The sequence below is a fragment of the Euprymna scolopes genome, chromosome 14, assembly GCF_053919585.1.
Source record: "Euprymna scolopes isolate OS-2025 chromosome 14, ASM5391958v1, whole genome shotgun sequence".
Taxonomy (NCBI): Eukaryota; Metazoa; Mollusca; class Cephalopoda; order Sepiida; family Sepiolidae; genus Euprymna; species Euprymna scolopes.
The window spans coordinates 54,958,255-54,978,254 of NC_136495.1; the positions used below are offsets into that span (position 1 = coordinate 54,958,255).

General features: G+C 30.8%; 1 protein-coding gene and 1 pseudogene across 6 annotated transcripts in view; one reads left to right on the forward strand and one right to left on the reverse strand.

Annotated features, from left to right (window-relative positions):
- The window catches only part of LOC145293026 (interferon regulatory factor 1-like), a 196,923-nt gene that overhangs the window by 80,346 nt on the left and 96,577 nt on the right, over nucleotides 1–20,000 (reverse strand). Inside the window, exons 1-2 of one of the 6 annotated variants that reach the window (XM_080139321.1) lie at nucleotides 11,969–12,103; nucleotides 5,555–5,718 (exon numbers count right to left, since the gene is read on the reverse strand). The exons of 1 other annotated variant lie outside the window; for it this stretch is intronic. The gene's annotated coding sequence lies outside the window, so the exon portion shown is untranslated. Of the gene's footprint in view, nucleotides 1–5,554; nucleotides 5,719–11,828; nucleotides 11,870–11,968; nucleotides 12,312–20,000 lie in introns of those variants that run through there. 4 more of the 6 variants (XM_080139319.1, XM_080139320.1, XM_080139322.1 and 1 more) reach the window with 4 other exon arrangements.
- Nucleotides 2,359–2,491, forward strand: LOC145293569 (U2 spliceosomal RNA; annotated as a pseudogene).

A 20,000-nucleotide genomic window follows, 5' to 3' on the forward strand; every position in this document is an offset into this window, starting at 1 on the left:
TTTAGTAACAAATAAGTATTCAAAAGTTCTTACATGTATATCTCATGTAAGAACATAAACCCGAGGCTTCTCTAAACTTGGGGAATCAGACTGAATTCTGGGTGCAGGATTATAAAATTTTTCACCCCGGCCGTCGGAACATCGGGTTGTCAATGTCTCACCTCACCAACGAACTCTCAAACTGTCTGTTTTTTTTTTCTGGCAAAAAGACACTTTTTTATTATCTCTCTGTATATCCCCTCTCTGTTTGAGACGCTCTCTCTCTCTCTCTCTCTCTCTCTCTCTCTCTCTCTCTCTCTATCCCTCTTTGTTTATACAAATAATTAGGTCGAAGAGAAAACGGTCACTGACCCCTTTGGTGGTCATTTAAACAATAAAATTCTTTATCTCTGTGTTTCTATATCTTTAAAAGAACGTTTCTTGTCATCCTCACTTACGAAAAATCAATTCTACTCAGGGATTATATTATTCCCGCCATTCTCTCTATAAACCAGATGCTATTTTTTTTTTTTTTTTTTTCTGAATTTGTTTTTCTTGACGAAGTGTCACCAGCAAGGCAACCCGGCGTTGTCCCGGATCTACAGATCTTGTTAGAATATAGTAAAGTTCTTTGGACTATTGACTTCCATCAACATCACGTATCTCTTGAATATGTTTGAATGGATGGAGGAGAGGGGTAAAAAATTAGGAATTGACCGAGATTATTTTTTCTATTCAGCATTGTCCGGGATATAAAAAAAAAATAACAGATTACAGTATTACTTTTGGTAATTGGTATATATTAACTCTCTCTGGACTATTGTCTTATCAACATCATTTATCCCCATATTATTATGAAATAAAAGTGAGGACAAGAAATTAGGAATTGATAGAAACCACTCGGTATTGTCCGGGATCAATAATCATTATAAACATTATTTCTTTCATACTTTGATTTTAACCGTGCTCTTTGCTAACATTACACTATTATATAGTTTCGAAGTCAAGCTGGGCGTGCTGGAAGTAGGAAATTTTGTTCTACTCAGCGTTGTCCGGGAGCAATAAAATTGTCATCATTAACATTACTATTATATATATATATATATATATATATATATATATATATATATATATATATATATATATATATATATATATATATATATAGGCAAATATTATTGAATAGCACGGAATTATTCTGTTTTACAATTTTCCTTTTTATCTTCTCCAATCTCCGAATAGTCCTTTTTTTGTTCTTCTTGAAATTGTATATGTTGGATCCATAATCGCGAGCGCTTTCGACAGAAGTACTTCTATCATCCTCAGGCATTATTCGGAGATTGGAGAAGATAAAAAGGAAAATTGTAAAACAGAATAATTCCGTGCTATTCAATAATATTTGTCTAAATGAGAAAATGCTGCCTAAATATACACAATATATATATATATATATATATATATATATATATATATATATATATATATATATATATATATATATATTCAATGTTCACGACAAACAAGGTACAGTGCCACTTTGAAGTAGGGGGCTACTATCGGGGACATAAGTTGCAGGGGTATTATGAAGGGAGATGAGTGGCAAGATGTCTGTTCACATTACACTTGAACTTCTGCATGTCAGTACAGTTGGGAAAGCAGAATCCCGGAAGCGAGTTCCAAAGTCTAGCAGTTCTGGGGAAGAAACTATTGGAGTAGAAGGCTTTCTTATACCTAGGGATCTCTACTGTGAAGGGGTGGGATTTAGGTCGGGTTTGTCGGGGGTATTCAAATCAAGGGGGTACAAGTGTTTGTAGTTCGTCAGAGTCGAATTGAACACAATGACATTCTTTCAATTCGACTCGGCGTTGTCCAGGAACAATAAATGCAAGTTACTGCATTTGAAACATATAACTACGTAAAATGAATGACAGTATTTTTCAATACATTAAAACAACAGAGAAAAATGAACTGGGCGGAGGAGAAAAAAAAAGAGTTGGGAAAAGGGAGGGAAATAATGAGGAAGGGTGAAGAATGAAATATAGAGAGGCGGCTGAGTGAAAGAGAGAGAGAGAGAGAGAGAGAGAGAGAGAGAGAGAGAGAGAGAGAGAGAGAGAGAGGGAGGTTTTTCCCACAGAAGAGACGTAGCGAGCCTGTCCCTGCTTTATCGTTATTTTCATGGCAGGTGTTCATCTGAACTTCGATCTTGGCCCCCTCTCGCCAGACTTTCACGAAAAACACTCGTCTTGCCAGAACCACTATCAACAATTACCCACACTCTTTATCCGTGCCTACACCTAAACGTAGATTCCATGAACAGGGTTTCTTTCTGGGAACTGCTCGCCTGTGGAACTCTATTCCGTTTGCTTGCTTTCCAGCTGACTACAACCTTGGCCTTTTGGCCAAGATCAAAGTGTAGTATCTGTTCTTCAGATGCGGCACTTCCATTTCTCGTTCTCTTTCAGTGGAGGAGAAATCCTTCACGACTGAGACAATTTTTATTTTTGTACCTTTTCTTCATGTTAAAAAACGATCCTGGTGTCTAACTCTGTCCCGTGGGGAGGCATTGTAAAATAGGTAAAATCAGCGTGAACAAGTTCTTATTGAATCGTCTCCCTAAGTAGTCCAAGTTACAAAATTCCCACCAATGTTTACTACGCTAAAATCACAATGACCAATATATACCTATTAACCCTTATCCTCGAGTGGCCTCTGGGCCTTGATAAGCGGTGACCCCCCCTCCAATGTAAAAAAAGAAAAAAAAAAGAAGGTAATTCGGTATATTAACTGATTGTAATCAACAGGAAGTTAGGATTCGGCGGTGACAGTCTAATTCTCGTCTGAGTTCGTAAAAGTTCCGAATTATTATTTTTTGTTTTTGTTTTTCAATACTGACTTTAAATATAATAAATAAGAATATTCGTTTACTTTTGTGAATATAACTTTTTCCACATAAAAATACGTTTAGATAATTTTTTTTCCCAAACCAATATATTAATTTCCACACACTTTAAAAAACTATATTCTCTTTATATATAATAAATTAGAATATCCGTAACCTTTTTCTATCAAATAATTTCTGCAATATTATCTACTGGATTCGTAGTTGTTATGTAGTTTACATTTGAAATAGTCATTATTTTTGGAACTGTTAAATTATCATCCATTTCTGTGAAAATGTGTCTATATTTAAGATATCTAAATAAACACGCTTATTTAAAAAATAAAATTATCTGCGACCCAGAAAAATAAGTAAAACTTTATTTAAAAAGAAAAAAGCAACAGTTTATGGATTCTTATTTATTATATTCAAAGACACTATATCTTAAACATTAAACACCCTCAACCGGCTTTCGGGGTTCAGGGCGTTTATTCCGAAAACCGTTCTTAACATGAGGAGGTTACGAGTATTTATATTACGCTGAGTACTCTCTTAAAAACAATATATATATACCGCTAAAAATCAACTTTTTTAAAGGGAAGTCGGTACTCCTTGGGCGTTGAGTTCCGTGGCGACCAGCAGGAAAATTTACTGGGTAAATGTTTACTTTAATTACAACAGAACACCGACCAATAAAATTTGGTGTTAAATAGGTTTTCGGGGTCGCTGACAACAAATCTGATATCAAAATCCGTCGCAAATTTACCGTTTGCATGGTATTAACCCCCCGAACCCTCGCACTATTTTGTGGCAACTTATCGATCGCCATGGTTTTTGCTATTCTTATATAATGCGACCGTTCGCGCATGGACGCGTGTAGTAAGGTGACTTGTCACATCGCGGACGAATTTTTTAGTAGACATTTAAAATAACAGCAAAGTTTTCAAAAACAAAATGTGGTTCATTTTTCTGTGTTACGTAGTTTTTGATGTTTTTTAATTGATCTAAAAAATTAAGTTTTCACGAGCGCCGAGCAGCGGTCTGTCTAGAAAAGCATTTTTATTTTTCGTTTTTTTAAAGTTTTTTTGGAGCGGGGTTCAATTATAAAACTCGTACAATATTTAACAGGTGCTTCTACAGTTTAATTTACTCGGTATATGTCGGCGCGTTACTTACGGAAAAACAGTAAATTAGGGTTTAACGGTTTTCGACTATGCTGAATACGAAAATTGCATTAAAATTTTGCAGAAATAATTAGTTATCGAGATATAAAAAGTTGTATTATGCATTGTATTTTTTGGCGGCCATCTTTTTTATGCGCGTGCAGTGTCAGTCATAATGGCCGCCGAAGAATACAATGCATAATACAACTTTTTATATCCCGATAACTACTTATTTCTGCAAAATGTCAATGCGATTTTCGTATTCAGCATAGTCGAAAACCTATATAAGTCGTCATTTAAAAGAAATTGTTGCGGTGGACCTAATCTAAAAATTTACCCAATTATTGAATAATCTGGTAGTACCTATTTACAATGCCTCCCCACGGGACAGAGTTAGACACCAGGGTCGTTTTTTAACGTGGAGAAAAGGTACAAAAATAAAAAATTGTCTCAGTCGTGAAGGAATCTGGTAGTAATCCGCTGAAAAAAAAACCCCAAAAAACAGGGGCGGGGGGGGGGGGGTACCGCCTTTTCATTACATGCGCCATAACTCTAAAACGTGACAGCAAAAGTACTACTGCAACGTCAGCAGCATAAAGTACTACTGCAACCACTGCCACTACTTTTACTGCAGTAGTGCAGTGGAAGGGTCGTTAATTCTCTTGTTTGCATTGTTGTTTCCGTGTAAGAGTTTCCGATTAATACACGACACGAATACAATCATGTTTCTTTGTGATTCTTTCTCTATAAAACAAATTGTAAACGATCAATATGGTTCCGTAGTTAAGAAAGCTTTGACATCAGGGGAAGATAAAAAATCAGACAGTATAGGGATGTTTGGTATGGCCACGTTGAAAGAAAGTGTGAGAGTGGTTGTGGTTGGTTGACTCAACAGATGCAGAACAGTCACCGGGGAAAGCCAAGGAAAACATGAAATGAAGTGATTTTGGAATTCCCTCGCAGACCCCTGTTTCCCTTGACTGGACTGACATGGAGAAATTTAAGTGTAATGTAAACAATCTCGCTGCCCAACTCCCTAAATAGTATCCCTGCAAATCTGGTCCCAAATAATAGCCCTTTACGACTAAGTGACTTGTTTGGGGAGAAATAACAGTAAAAATAAATGAATAAATAAAAATGAAATTAAGAAATTGGGATGGATAAAGATCTGGCCAGAGGTTAGTTTCGAAATCAAATTTTAGAGCCGTTCAAATTTTCTGTAAAGCTCTCTCCACAAATACAGAAAGCGCAGACTATAGCTTCAAATACATTTTTTTTTGTTTATTTGAAGTTTATTTGCTTTTTAATTGCTGGGGGTTTGGTTTTCTTTCTTTCCTTTTTTGTAATTTCTTATTTATTTATCTATTTATTTATTTATTTATTAGTAGCAGCAGACGTAGTAGTACCAACCACCAGCAGTAGTAGTATAAAGAAAGAAATTTGTATATGCGATTACGTGATCTCACTGATGATGTAATAGGTTAAATTCCTTTTTCAATCAACATTACGCATATTTTCAATCGGAACACATTACCATGGGACTGCTGCTCTTCTGCAATCTGCAACATAGTCGCCTTCAAATCCAGTGTAAATACGTGTCATAACCTGTCTCTATGAGTAATCAAACTTTGTTCATTCCAGTCATCATTTTCAATTCATCCATCTCAGCCTGAACTTTATCCCCAAGTAGCTTCTGGCCTTGATAAGTGGTAACAGGTGATATTCATCAGTAAGAAAAAAAGAAAGAAAGAAACTGAGTGTAAACATACACCCAAACTTATTTTTAATTAAACCACGTTTTAGTAAAATAAAAATAAATAAATAAAATCACATTAATCGCATTAAGTTATGGAAACAGGAAAATATATAGCTGCCATTTTTATACACAAGTAGCGAAAGAGCCTAGTTATGGAAGTAGGCTAACTCAAGTTCATAATTTTACAGTTAAAAGGCAGCGTTATAAACTTGAGAGCACTTATGTAGTTTTACACCCCAAGCAAATTTAGAAAACCATTCTTAGCATGAAGAGGGGGCAGTTTCTCAACTTCTCTTTCGTGGATGGAACTCTTCTAAAATGAAAACAAACTTGCATGGGGATCCTAAACTACGCTAGTGCCAATGTTAGTTTTCGTATTTCCGGTAATATTGACACATAGACGTGTTTTGTCGGCACTTGTGTCCATGTCCAACGATTTGCCACATGACTCGTGTTTATGTAAAACTCAAACTGACGTCTACAGGAAATTGAAACGAAATAAATTTTTGTTTTTAATGGTTTCATTATTATCAATCATTTGTCGCAGCTACATTGGGTTCCTTGGCCTTTTGGTCAAGATCAAAGTGTAGTATCTGTTCTTCAGATGCTGCACTTCTATTTCTTGTTCTCTTTCAGTGGAGGAGAAATCCTTCACGACTGAGACATTTTTCATTTTTGTACCTTTTCTCCACGTTAAAAAACGACCCTGGTGTCTAACTATGTCCCGTGGGGAGGCATAGTAAATAGGTACATTCTCTTTTGTAATATATTAAAAAAAAAGTCAACATTGAAGACACAAAAAGTAAAACTTCTTGTAGTAATCCATCGACGTTAGATCACGTCGCAGTTTTCTTTCATAAAAACTCCAATATATGTCACGGTAACATATATTCGGTGGGTTTCTAACAGTATTTTGTATATTATTTTAGTTTTAACTAATTTTCCAAACTGTGAATTTTATGAGCTAACTCGCAGCCATATTTTTTGTTATCGCTAGCGCTGCTAGACCCTGTATGTTTTTCGAACCGATTAAACGTTTGAAGTGAGCAAAAGTACTAAAAGCTTTTTCAGATAGGTAGAAGAGTAACTCATGTTTACTTGCTAACATTTATTTGTTATGTATTTGAATTTTTAACCACTTTTTCGAATCCCTGTGGATTGCAAAACAAACCCCTTATTCATGGCGTGTAATATTTGTTGTTGTCTATAGTGATGGGGGATGGCCTTTTTTTTTTTTAACCTAAAAACACAATATCAGTTGTTCTATTAGATGAATTTTCGCAATTTTGGGATATATTACTGTTTTTTTACATGACAAGTACGTAATATTGTTTTTGCTTAAAACGACATGTTTAAAAAAAAAAAATGATTGGAAAAACTTGCGGAGTATGCGCTGTTTTACGGTTGTTGTAAAAATGGAACGGAAATTTCGTTCCGTTTTAATCTTCTTGTTTTTTTTTTTTTTTTTTAATTTTGCCCCCCCCCCCAAAAAAAACGAAAGTAATCGAAAGAATAACATTCAACAATCGTAGTTTATATACATATTAGCAGTTCATCCAGGCTTTGCTCGGGCCCTATGTGTTGTTAATAACTTTATATGCATATATATGTATTAAAAAGTGTGCATGTATGATAATGACTTTCTATATAATAGGCTTCCTTAACTACCGTAGAGAAAAGTTGCTAGAGACCGCAGCGCAGAAGTCAAATTTTCTTTTATCTTGACCCTAATCTTGACCCTTTAACATTTATTGTTTCGGGCTCAAATCAAATTAAAATATCTGACCCATATTCAAGTAACCTACATCTAAAATTTCAAGTGTTAGACCCAAAACTGGTGGAGGAGTTTGGTAGAATCTGCAAAGGTCAACTCTTTCAACTTTGACCTCTTGACAGCCAGATTTTCGCCCCAAAACTGATTAAAAAGCTTGCTGAAAGTCTGAATACCCTTTATGTAAAATTTCATATGTTTAGACCCCAAATTAGCCTAATCTTTTGAACTTGGACCCCTTGGAAGCCAAATTTTCAGGAAAAAAAAAAAAAAAAAATTTAAAAGCTTGCCCTATGTCTGAATACACTTTATGTAAAATTTCAAATGTTTAGACCAAAGATTGGCTGACTTATTTGTTTGGGCTCAAATCAAATTATAAAGTTAGATCCATGTCCAAGTAACCTATATCTAAAATTTCAAGTGTTTAGACCCAAAATTGGCGGAGGAGTTTGGTAGAGTTCTCAAAGGTCAAATCGTTGAACTTTGACCCTTAACAGCAAAATTTCTGGTTGAAACCCGATTAAAAATAATTTTTTCAAATCTCAATACCTTGTATGTCAAATTTCGAGTCTGTAGACGGAAAATTGACAGAGTTATTTGGTAGGGAAATGTACACACACACACACACACATTTTCACTAATATATATATATATATATATATATATATATATATATATATATATATATATATATATATAAGCATTTCATCCCGGCGTTGCCCGGGTGTTTCGAGGTGTATGTTGAGCAAAAAAAAAAAAAAAAAGTGGTCAATTTTTTAAAACTTTGACCCCTATTATGATCCCTTTAAATTTATTGTTTTGGGCTCAAATCAAGTTATTAAGTTAGATCCATGTCCAAGGAACCTTTATTTAAAATTTCAAGTGTTTAGACCCAAAATTGGCGGAGGAGTTTAGTAGAGTTCTCAAAGGTCAAATCGTTGAACTTTGACCCCTTAACAGCCAAATTTCTGGCCGAAAACCGATCACAAAAATTTTCCCAAATCTCAGTACCCTGTATATCAAATATTTCTAGTCTGTAGACTGAAAATTGACAGAGTTATTGCGTAGGGAATGCACGCACGCACGCACACACACACACACCCACTATATATATTTGAAATATATAGATAGATTAGTCCAATTCATTGTTTTCCGTTCACATTGGAAATGTCAACTTTTATAGATTTTCAGGTACCTTTACAACGAATAAACATCCCAACTTCCCCATGTTAAGAACGGCTTTCCGAATAGACACTCCTAACCTTGTCAGCATACCCGAAAACCTATAAAAGTTTACATGTGGAATATAATGTAAAAATGTACCGAATTTAAAACGGAACGAAATTTAATCTCCGTTTCATTTTTAAAACAACCGGAAAACAGCGGATATTCCGCAGTTTTACCAATTGATCTATCGACTCTATCTTAAAAACACCAAAAAAAGTTTATCGACGTCTATGTGTCAAGTCACGTCGCACTTGATAACAATAAAACCATTAAAAAAAAACTCCAACAAATGTTTATTTCGTTTCAGTTTCCTTTAGTCGGTTAGTTAGAGTTTTACATAAACACGAGTCACGTGGCAAACCGATGGTCATCAACAAAATGTGTCCATATAGCACGTCTATGAGTTAACGTTACCGTATTTTCTTAAACTCACCTCTTTTTGACTTGTTGATAAAGATGGTAACTATTTTCTCTGACTAGTTTTCATTTCGACGTTTCACGTGTAATGAGTCAATTTTTACGACGTGCCCCAGCGTATTATAAACACCCCAACCTCCTCATGTTAAGAACGGCTTTCAGAATAAACCCCCCAACCTCGAAAGCCGTTCTTAACATGGGGAGGTTGGGGTGTTTATAATACGCTGGGGGGACGTCGTAAAAACTGACCTGATAATGAAACTTCCTAATATCTTAATGGTATTACATATTTTATATTAGTTTCCCCGTTTTTACTAAGACATGGTTTGAGTAAAAGTTGGGGTGTAATACCGGAACCCTACTGAATCCCATTTCGCTATAAAAAAAATAAAAATAAAAATAAAAATAATAATAATAATAATAATAATAATAATAATAATAATAATAATAACAACAACAACAACAACAACAACAGCCGATATGGCGATCTAATGCAGACGTCGCTATTTCGAATGAATGGCCTTTTGGTACAAGAGAAATAGTTCACTGATGCCCCCCCTCCCCCCATCTCTCCTTATAAATAGTAAGAAAATCATGGGATTCCCAATAATATTTTTATAAAGAAGGGCTGTGTTTGCTCTTGGTATAGGACTGACCTTGATATTAATTACGCCCTGTGACAGAGAAATATAAAACTACAAATATAGTGATTTATTTCATTCTGAATTTGAACATTTTAATCAGTTACACAACGATTAAAGAAAGAATGTCAAAATGAGCGCTCGTGCGTGTTCGTGTCACTTATTGACCGCGTGTAAGCACCTGCTAGCGACCACTAATAATAAACAGAGAAAAACTCAGTTGCTGTTTTTTTTTTCAAACTAATTAAAATCTATTAAAATTCATTATTTCTGAACAACTTTTTTTTTTTTTTTTCCCAGAAAGATAACACCCTGAATTTTATAATATTTGAAGCAGAAGCAGAAGCATTCAAGCAGCTAATGGCGGTGTGTGTGCGTGCGTATGTGTATGTGTGAGCGTCAAGCAGAAGCACATGCTTATCACTATGTATGTGTTAAAGCATTCTCTTTAATATGAAGTAAACACGAGAAAATACGAAGCCTAATTAACTTTGGTTATGGTATAAAGATGGGGTCCCAAAATCCAGCCTCATTCTGAGTTCGGGGAAAGGTGGGTCTGTCACCGGTATCGAGGGAGAACCTAACCCCTTTGAATAAATGCGGCAAAAAAGTAATACTGTTTTTAAGTTTATCAGTTTAAGTTTGTGTGTTTACTGTTTCTTTTAACTTAATTTTCAAAACAAATTGTACATGTGTAAAAGAAAACTCTGTTTTCGTTGGTATAAGAAAAAAGGGTAAAACTATACAAACACCGTGACAGCGAATTAACCCTAACCCTAACCCCTAACCCTAACCCTAACCCTAATCCTAACCCTAACGCTGTCACGGTGTTTGTATAATAATACCGAAAAAAGGTGTTTATGCATTTATGTTACCGCGCTATTTTTTTTTTAATTGCATATTCAAGTTTTACAATATCTTTTAAATTTTTAGGTGAAAGTACAGAAAAATGACAAAACTCACTCCCCTTCGACTGTTGTTTCTAAATAATGCTATTTATGCACTTATGTTACCGTACTGAAATAGCATTAGTAAAAAACAACAACAACAACAACAACGATGACAGACCCACCTTTCTCTGAACTTAGAACGAGGCTGAATTTTCGGACCCATCTTTATACCATAACCTTAACTTTTTTACTCGAAATGACTTCTCATGCAATAATGTTTAAGATAAGAAAAATTTTTGATGCCTTATTTTTCTCATAAAAGACCTTAGCGACATTACCGTAGAAGTTTATTATTTAACCACATTAACAAAACAAATTCGATTAAACTAAAAAACGATAAAAATAATAACAACAATAATAATAAACGGCTAGAAAGAAAACCAATTGTTGGCCTATATATTTGTTATCGACGATCGTGTCGTGCGTGTTTTTAATCCCCCCCCCCCCACACACAAAAGAATTCATAATTTTCAAAAAGACCGGTACTTTTTTTTTGTTGTAAATGCGGGTGAAAAAAAAGTTGTAAATTTCTATTTTGTAGCGTGAAAAAAAAAAAAAAAAAAAAATAAATAAATAAAATAAATAAAAAATAAGGCTGTCCATTTCGAAGATTAAAAAATAACTAAATAAATAAAAATAACGCGAAAGAATGTCTATTGATCAAAGAAATAGATTTGGGAGATCACATTCTTCAAAGAATTAAATGAATTTAATAGTAAAAAAAAACCCAAAAACAAAAACAAAAAACCCCCAAAAAACCGATCGAACGAAAAAAAAAAATGATATAATTATGTCAAATCAACACGGAAATAAAACAGAAAGAAAAATCTGATATACACACACGCACGCACACACACACACACACACACACACACGCATATTATATGACATAACAATTATGAAGGGATAAAAACAACACACACATATTATATGCTATAACAGTTATGAAAGGATAAAAACAAAAACAAACAAGAGAGAAAAAAAGACGAAATTGAAAATAAAACTGTAAAAAGTTAATAAAGAAAGTGTAAGTTAATTTTACGTACAATTAGAAACAATGTTTCAATTGGTTTTCCCCCGAAAAAGTAAAAATAAAAAAAATCTGAACTAAAACAAAAAATAAAAATAAATAAAAGTCTTAATTGAAAGCGCTAATAAATTTCACGCAATTGTTAAATTGTCTTACCTGTAAGTTTTAAGTGAGTTAAAAAAGAAACACTTCTAACTTGTGGAACGGCTCCGTTAGAAATGAGTGTTAAAAACAAAAATCCTGGCTTCCTAGAAATCCATCAATGTTTTCCAAGAAAGGCCGACATCTACAGAAAGTATGGAAGGCCAAAACAAGCAAAAAAACTGTTCGATCAGGTAGGAGGCGAAATAAGTACCGCCCCCAAACTGTGTATGTACTTTTTTTTTTTTTTTAAATTTTTAATTTACTTTTTTTTAAAGGCTAACTCGTCCGAGCAATATCGCCCTTGAACGTAACAAACTGCGTTACTATTTTGTGTTTAATTTAGACGTTTTTGTCTATTTATCTCGTCTTTTTCTTTGTCGAAAGCAACAATTTTGTCGTCACCGACAACCGGGACGTGCAATTCATAGCATATTTTTAAAACTTCGCTGAATTCATTTTTGCCCGTTCTTTGATAGGATAGGGGCGCGTGCAAAATGATATTTTTGTTTCGTTTGGTTTTTAGAAGCACAAGTCAACCATGATGCTTGACGTTTAATTATAAAGCAGAAATGAATCTGTCACAAACCACTGTCGAATGTCGGCCATAAAACTAAGCAGGTTGGTTATTTTAAACCATCATTTATAGTGAATAAAAACACTCGGCATGTTGGGTAAAAGCGAAGACACACACACATATATTTATTTAAAATGTTATAAGAAAATATAATATTTAATGTATCTATTTTCAGTATTTACTTAAGTAGTGCTATGTGAGTAGAAGTAGTTATGAAAATACATGGTTCTAATCTCTGTTGATTTCGGGGGCAGATGTTTCGACGGTATTACGAAAAGTAAAGCGATTACGTGTGGTTTTATGACTTTGCCGGTAGGATTTGAGATTTGTAAGTGTCCTAAAAAGTTAGAATGGCCTGGAAATGGAGGATCATTTTACGTTACATTTATATGAGAGACCACATCAAAAATAATTGCCGTGCGTCTCTTTTTTTAAATTTTTTTTAAAAATTATTTTACTTTAATTAGTTTTAAGAGATCAAGGGCACCGACCTGGAGCTAACGCTTGATTATGATTTGAATTTATATCGAAGAGTTCTTTTAAGAATTGACGTTGTTCTTTTTATAGCTGTTATCTGTATTTCGTGTCAGGAATTGTTTCCAAGAATTTCTTAAGATTTTCTTTTCATTAGGCTAGATGCTCCTTTCACAACTGATCGCGTGTGTAAATGTATATTTAATTTATTTTACAATGTGACAAATATAATTCATTTTATAATGTGACAAATATAATTTATTTTATAATGTGACAAATATAATTTATTTTATAATGTGACAAATATAATTTATTTTATAATGTGACAAATATAATTTAGTTTATAATGTGACAAATATAATTTAGCTTATAATGTGACAAATATAATTTATTTTATAATGTGACAAATATAATTTATTTTATAATGTGACAAATATAATTCATTTTATAATGTGACAAATATAATTTATTTTATAATGTGACAAATATAATTTATTTTATAATGTGTCAAATATAATTTATTTTATAATGTGTCAAATATAATTTATTTTATAATGTGACAAATATAATTTAGTTTATAATGTGACAAATATAATTTAGTTTATAATGTGACAAATATAATTTATTTTATAATGTGACAAATATAATTCATTTTATAATGTGACAAATATAATTTATTTTATAATGTGACAAATATAATTTATTTTATAATGTGTCAAATATAATTTAGTTTATAATGTGACAAATATAATTTAGTTTATAATGTGACAAATATAATTTATTTTATAATGTGACAAATATAATTCATTTTATAATGTGACAAATATAATTTATTTTATAATGTGACAAATATAATTCATTTTATAATGTGACAAATATAATTTATTTTATAATGTGACAAATATAATTTATTTTATAATGTGACAAATATAATTTATTTTATAATGTGACAAATATAATTTAGTTTATAATGTGACAAATATAATTTATTTTATAATGTGACAAATATAATTTATTTTATAATGTGACAAATATAATTTAGTTTATAATGTGACAAATATAATTTAGCTTATAATGTGACAAATATAATTTATTTTATAATGTGACAAATATAATTTATTTTATAATGTGACAAATATAATTTATTTTATAATGTGACAAATATAATTTATTTTATAATGTGACAAATATAATTTATTTTATAATGTGACAAATATAATTTATTTTATAATGTGACAAATATAATTTATTTTATAATGTAACAATATAATTTATTTTATAATGTGTCAAGTATAATTTATTTTATAATGTAACAATATAATTTAGTTTATAATGTGACAAATATAATTTAGTTTATAATGTAACAATATAATTTATTTTATAATGTGTCAAGTATAATTTATTTTATGTTACAAATTTCTAATGATTTTATAATGTGACAGATATAATTTGTTTTATAATGTGTAAAGTATAATTTTATAATGTGATAAATATAATTTATTTTATAATGTGACAACTAAAGTTATTCTGTTTCACATTTGAAAATAATTTCTGACGAGGGCGCATCACAGACCGTCTGAAACGCGCATAAACGATTTCAATGACTTAAAAACATTATTACAATGATCCAAACATAATTCTCAATGAAAAACCAAGACACGGAATAATAAAATAATGTTAAAAAATACACATTGTTGGTGACTACTCCCTTATTTAAACACATATATATATATGTATATATATGCATATACATATATATACATATATATATATATATATGTATATATATATATATGCATATACATATGCATATATATGTACATATATATATACATATATATATATATGTATATATATGCATATACACTTGTGCCCGATATTATTCATACCCCTCGGATCTTTGAGATTTCTATAAGAATATTGCTCAAACCAGAAGGTAGACAATATTAAAGGGATTTCAAACAATAAATCAAGCATAAGCATTTAATTTAAACTCAACAAATAAATAAATTATGCAAGTTTGAAACATTATACAAAGAAAAACAATAATGGCACTAGTTCAAAATTATTCATACCTCTCTTACTAATAGTCAATAGCATGCCCTTTATTCTTAATAACTGCCTGTAACCGTTTGGGATATTTATCAACAAGGTTTTTACAAGCATCAACACTGATTTTTGACCATTCTTCAATGCAGTAGTTCTCCAAATCCCTCAAATTTCTAGGTTTCCGCTTTTTAACCTCAGTTTTCAATATGTGCCAGAGGTTTTCGATAGGGTTCAGGTCGGGACTCTGGCTAGGCCATTCCAAAACATTAATTTGATTATCCTCAAACCATTTCTTGACTATTTTGGCAGTATGTTTTGGATCATTATCCTGTTGAAGGACCCAGTTTGGTCCTAAATGGAGCTTCTCCGCATCCTGTCTAATGCTTTTCTGGAGTATCTCCAAATATTGCTCCTTCTTCATGGTTCCATCTATCTTGACCAAACTACCTGGACCACTAGTCGAAAAGGAGCCCCAAAACATTAGGCTACCACCACCATGTTTCACCGTGGGTATGGTGTTCTTTGGGTTGTAAGCTTCTCCTTTCTTCCTTCAAACGTAAGAAGCATCCATATGGCCAAACAATTCAATTTTTGTTTCGTCAGTCCACAAAATACTTGAGAAAACGGACTCTGGAGAATTCACATGGGTCCTAGCAAACTTTAGACGTGCTGCACGGTGTTTTCCGGTGTGCAATGGAGTCCTTCTTGGTCTTCTTCCTTTCAGACCATTTTCATGCAGAGTCCTTTGCAATGTTTGCCTTGATATTTTTATGCCAGAAGACTCCAGATTTTCTAAAATGTCCTTATTAGTGGTGGTTGGATTTGCATTAACACTTCTTACAATATTCCTGGTGGCTCTAGCAGACAGTTTCCTTTTCCTTCCTCTACCAATCAAGTTGTTTGTTGTGTGGTGGCTCTGGAATTTTTTGATGATGCTCTGTACTGTTGCTGTAGGGACCTCAAATTTCTTGGAAATTGACTTGTAACCTAAACCATCCTTATGTGAATTCACAATTTTAGTCCTAAGATCATTACTAAGCTCTTTTTTCTTCCCCATTCTAATAATTTTTATTCTTTTTATTGGTTTTCAGTTGATATCATTTTAATTTCTGAAAAATGCAAAAAACGAAATGAAATTAATCAAAGGTTGTATAAAAGCATTCAAAATAAGAATCAAACAGAAAACAAACAGTCAGAAACTCGATTAATACTGAAAAAATAAGGGGGTATGATTATTTTTGAACATTGCAGATTTTATAAATAGCTGTATATTTCTTTTATTACAAGTATCCCGAGATTTTAAAATGACGAAAATGATCAGAAGAGGTTTATTAAGAATATGTATCAATATGGACGTAAACAATAAATTCTTACAAAAGTTACACCTAATAAACTCAATTTTCAAGGGGGGTATGAATAATATCGGGCACAAGTGTACATATGCATATATATGTACATATATATACATATATATATATGTATATATATATGCATATACATATATATATGCACATATATATGTATATAGATATGAATATACATATGCATATATATACACACATATATATGTATATATATACACATATATATAGACATATATATATACATTTATATATACATATACATGTATATATATACATATATATATATTTCTAAACATATATATATGCATATATATATACATATACATAGATATTAACATATATATATATATACATGTATATATACTTATATATACATATATACATGTACACACATACATATACATTATATAGTATACATATATATTATATATAGTAGCTATATATATATAGTAGCTATATATATATAGTAGCTATATATATATAAATATATATATATATATTATATATATATTAGTAGCTACATATATAAATATATATATATATATATATATATATATATATATATATATATATATATATATAAAACTACTTCATTTACTCACATAAAATTAATATACGAAAGTATAAATTTATGCGTAAACTTTAAGTATTTACTTCAAAAGTGCTCAATACGTAGGTAGAGCTAGTTAGTATGTTATAAAATATATATGGCGATTAAGCTACACTGAATATTCCGCGTTTCATCCACTCTAGGACTCTTCAGGCTTATGCGCATAAGCCTGAAGAGTCCTAGAGTGGATGAAACGCGGAATATTCAGTGTAGCTTAATCGCCATATATATTTTCTAACTTACTATATATATATATATATATATATATATATATATATATATATATATATATATATATATATATATATATATATATATATATATATATATATATTAGTGATGGAACATTTCTATAATTTTCCCGATTCCCTTCTAAATTAAATTTCAGATTCTTTTAAATTTTTAATTTTCTATATTTGTTGCTATTTTTTTTTTTTAAATTACTGTAAACTCTTCGTGTTATGTCTGCATATCTTTTTTGAAAATATAAAAAAAAATACTCTTTGGGGAACGTTTACTATACGAGTTGGTCTTAGTAAATATTTTTTTTCTCAAATGCTTTCTTTGTAATTGATTGAAATATTAAAGTTGCATTAGCTCGTCGCTAATTGACACAATGCGATTTGAAAATAATGGACGATTGATATGCAGGATGAGAAAATTATTTAGGAACAGAATAGTTTACAAAGCCATCTTCCCATTTTAAGAACGAGTTTCTAAATAAGTCGTTGCTATTTAGAAGATTATTCTTAACATAGAAAGAGCTGGGCAAGCGTGCATAGTTTTCACCTCAATCATAATAATTTGATCGATTATGTTAATGTCAATCTAAGGTATATGTAGTAGATTGGCTTGTTTTACTGTAAAAAGAAAAAAAAAGTACAGATGATAATAGTAATACAAATACAAAAATATTAATGGTAAATTTGTAGATTAACCTCCCCCTAGCAAAAACACCCACACAAAAAAAGATTCTACTATTTTAATTGGGTACGCGTGAACAACTTGAAAATTTAACGAAAAAAAAGAAAAAAAGAGGCAGTCATTTTAGAATGTAGAGTGGAAGATAAGTTTCATATATAAATTTAACGTAAAATGGCCATCATTTCCGGGCTACTTCTAACGTTTTAGGATGTTCATTAATTATTTTTACCATCTATGCCCGACCGGGAAGGTCAAAACTATGCGTAATCGCTCAAAAAAAAAAAAAAAAAAAGTATAATCCCGAACACACAAAAATATAAACGCACATAATTTATTTCCCCAGTGAAAAAATAAGATTTTTTGGTTAACTCCTCTCGGAAATCGAAACTCATTCTAGATTCAATATGTGAAACTGGCCCCCGATTCTAATTTAGTAAATAATTGATCCTTTTTGTTGTTTTTCTTCCCTATAAGTTTTCTGAATGTTCACATGTAATCTCCTAAAAGAGTAGAATCTCATAAAAAATTAGAGGTGTGATTTAGCGGAGTGTATTGACCTGATCTACAACAATATTTAGAAGTTCTTATATAGTAAAAATATATTTAATTTTTACAACGATACGTTAAAATATAAGTTCAAATATGTAACAAAATGTAATAAAAAAGAACATGTTAGTAATCAAAATAAATGACCGATCCCTAAAATGCATAAACCCTTCCCATTTAAAAATTCACCAAAGTTCAGGAAATCAACCAATTTTAATTAAATTAAATTAACAATCACAGAATATAATGAACCCATTACCTTTTTTTTTAATTTTAGTGAAAATGTATTATTTGTTGTAAAAAAAAAAACACCTTTGCTAAAGTTAAAGTTTTCAGTACTCAAAAAACAACAACAAAAAAAATCGGACGAATTTTTGTTTGCATATATATATATATATATATATATATATATATATATATATATATATATATATATATATATATATATATATATTTCTTTTTGGCGTCGAGAGATTCCAGGTCGCCTGATGAAGCCTTTTTGACTGAAACAGATGGCATTTGTGGCGACCATATGTAACTGTTTACCCCAAATAATAAAAAAATATATTTTGCTCTTTTTATTGAGCACTATTTAACAACCTCGTTGTCTTCATTAGTTCTGACTTTTGAATACCTCAAACCTGAATATATATATATATATATATATATATATATATATATATATATATATATATATATATATATATATATATATATATATTTATATATATAAAGCATTGTAGATGTTAACACGCATTTTTTTTTCATATTTAAGGAACATTACGAAAAAAGCCACTAAAGTCCGTGTTAATGAAATCAATATAACTCAAAGAAAAATTAATTTCTCGATATTATTATCGATGGGTGCAGGATTTGTAGGGGCGAATTATTTTTATTTTTAATTTGGATTTTCTTATTTTATACTTTATTTATTTAGTTTATTTATTGTTAGTTATTGAATACACTTCGTATATTTATTATCATTGAATTGAGCATCATTTATTTAATATTTTCACAAAAGAAAATAATATAATTGAAAAAATATTTCATATGATTTTAATGATAACAATTCTCAGAAAAGTTACAAATATAATATTATATTTTTGTATGCATAATGGTGTAAACCTCAACGTAAGAAATTTTTTTTTATAATACCGAAAAAAAAAAAAATTGGAAAAATTGAGATCGAAGATCACTAAGAAAAAAATAAAATAATAATAAAATGATATTATCTTTAATAACGATTAATTTAGACAAATACGGATGGGCAAACTTGTAACAAAAAACAACAAATAAACACACAGGATTTGCATACTACCTACAGTATTCTCTTTAATTATTAAATTATTTTTGCTTATTTTTTCAATGAATAAATTGTCATTGTAATCACTGATTACTAATCAGTGGTTTTAATTGACCCTTTTTTCACACTTAAAATGCATTTTTACTTTATTTTAAAAAAGATAAATTTAACTTATTTACGTTTGATAATAAATCAAATCA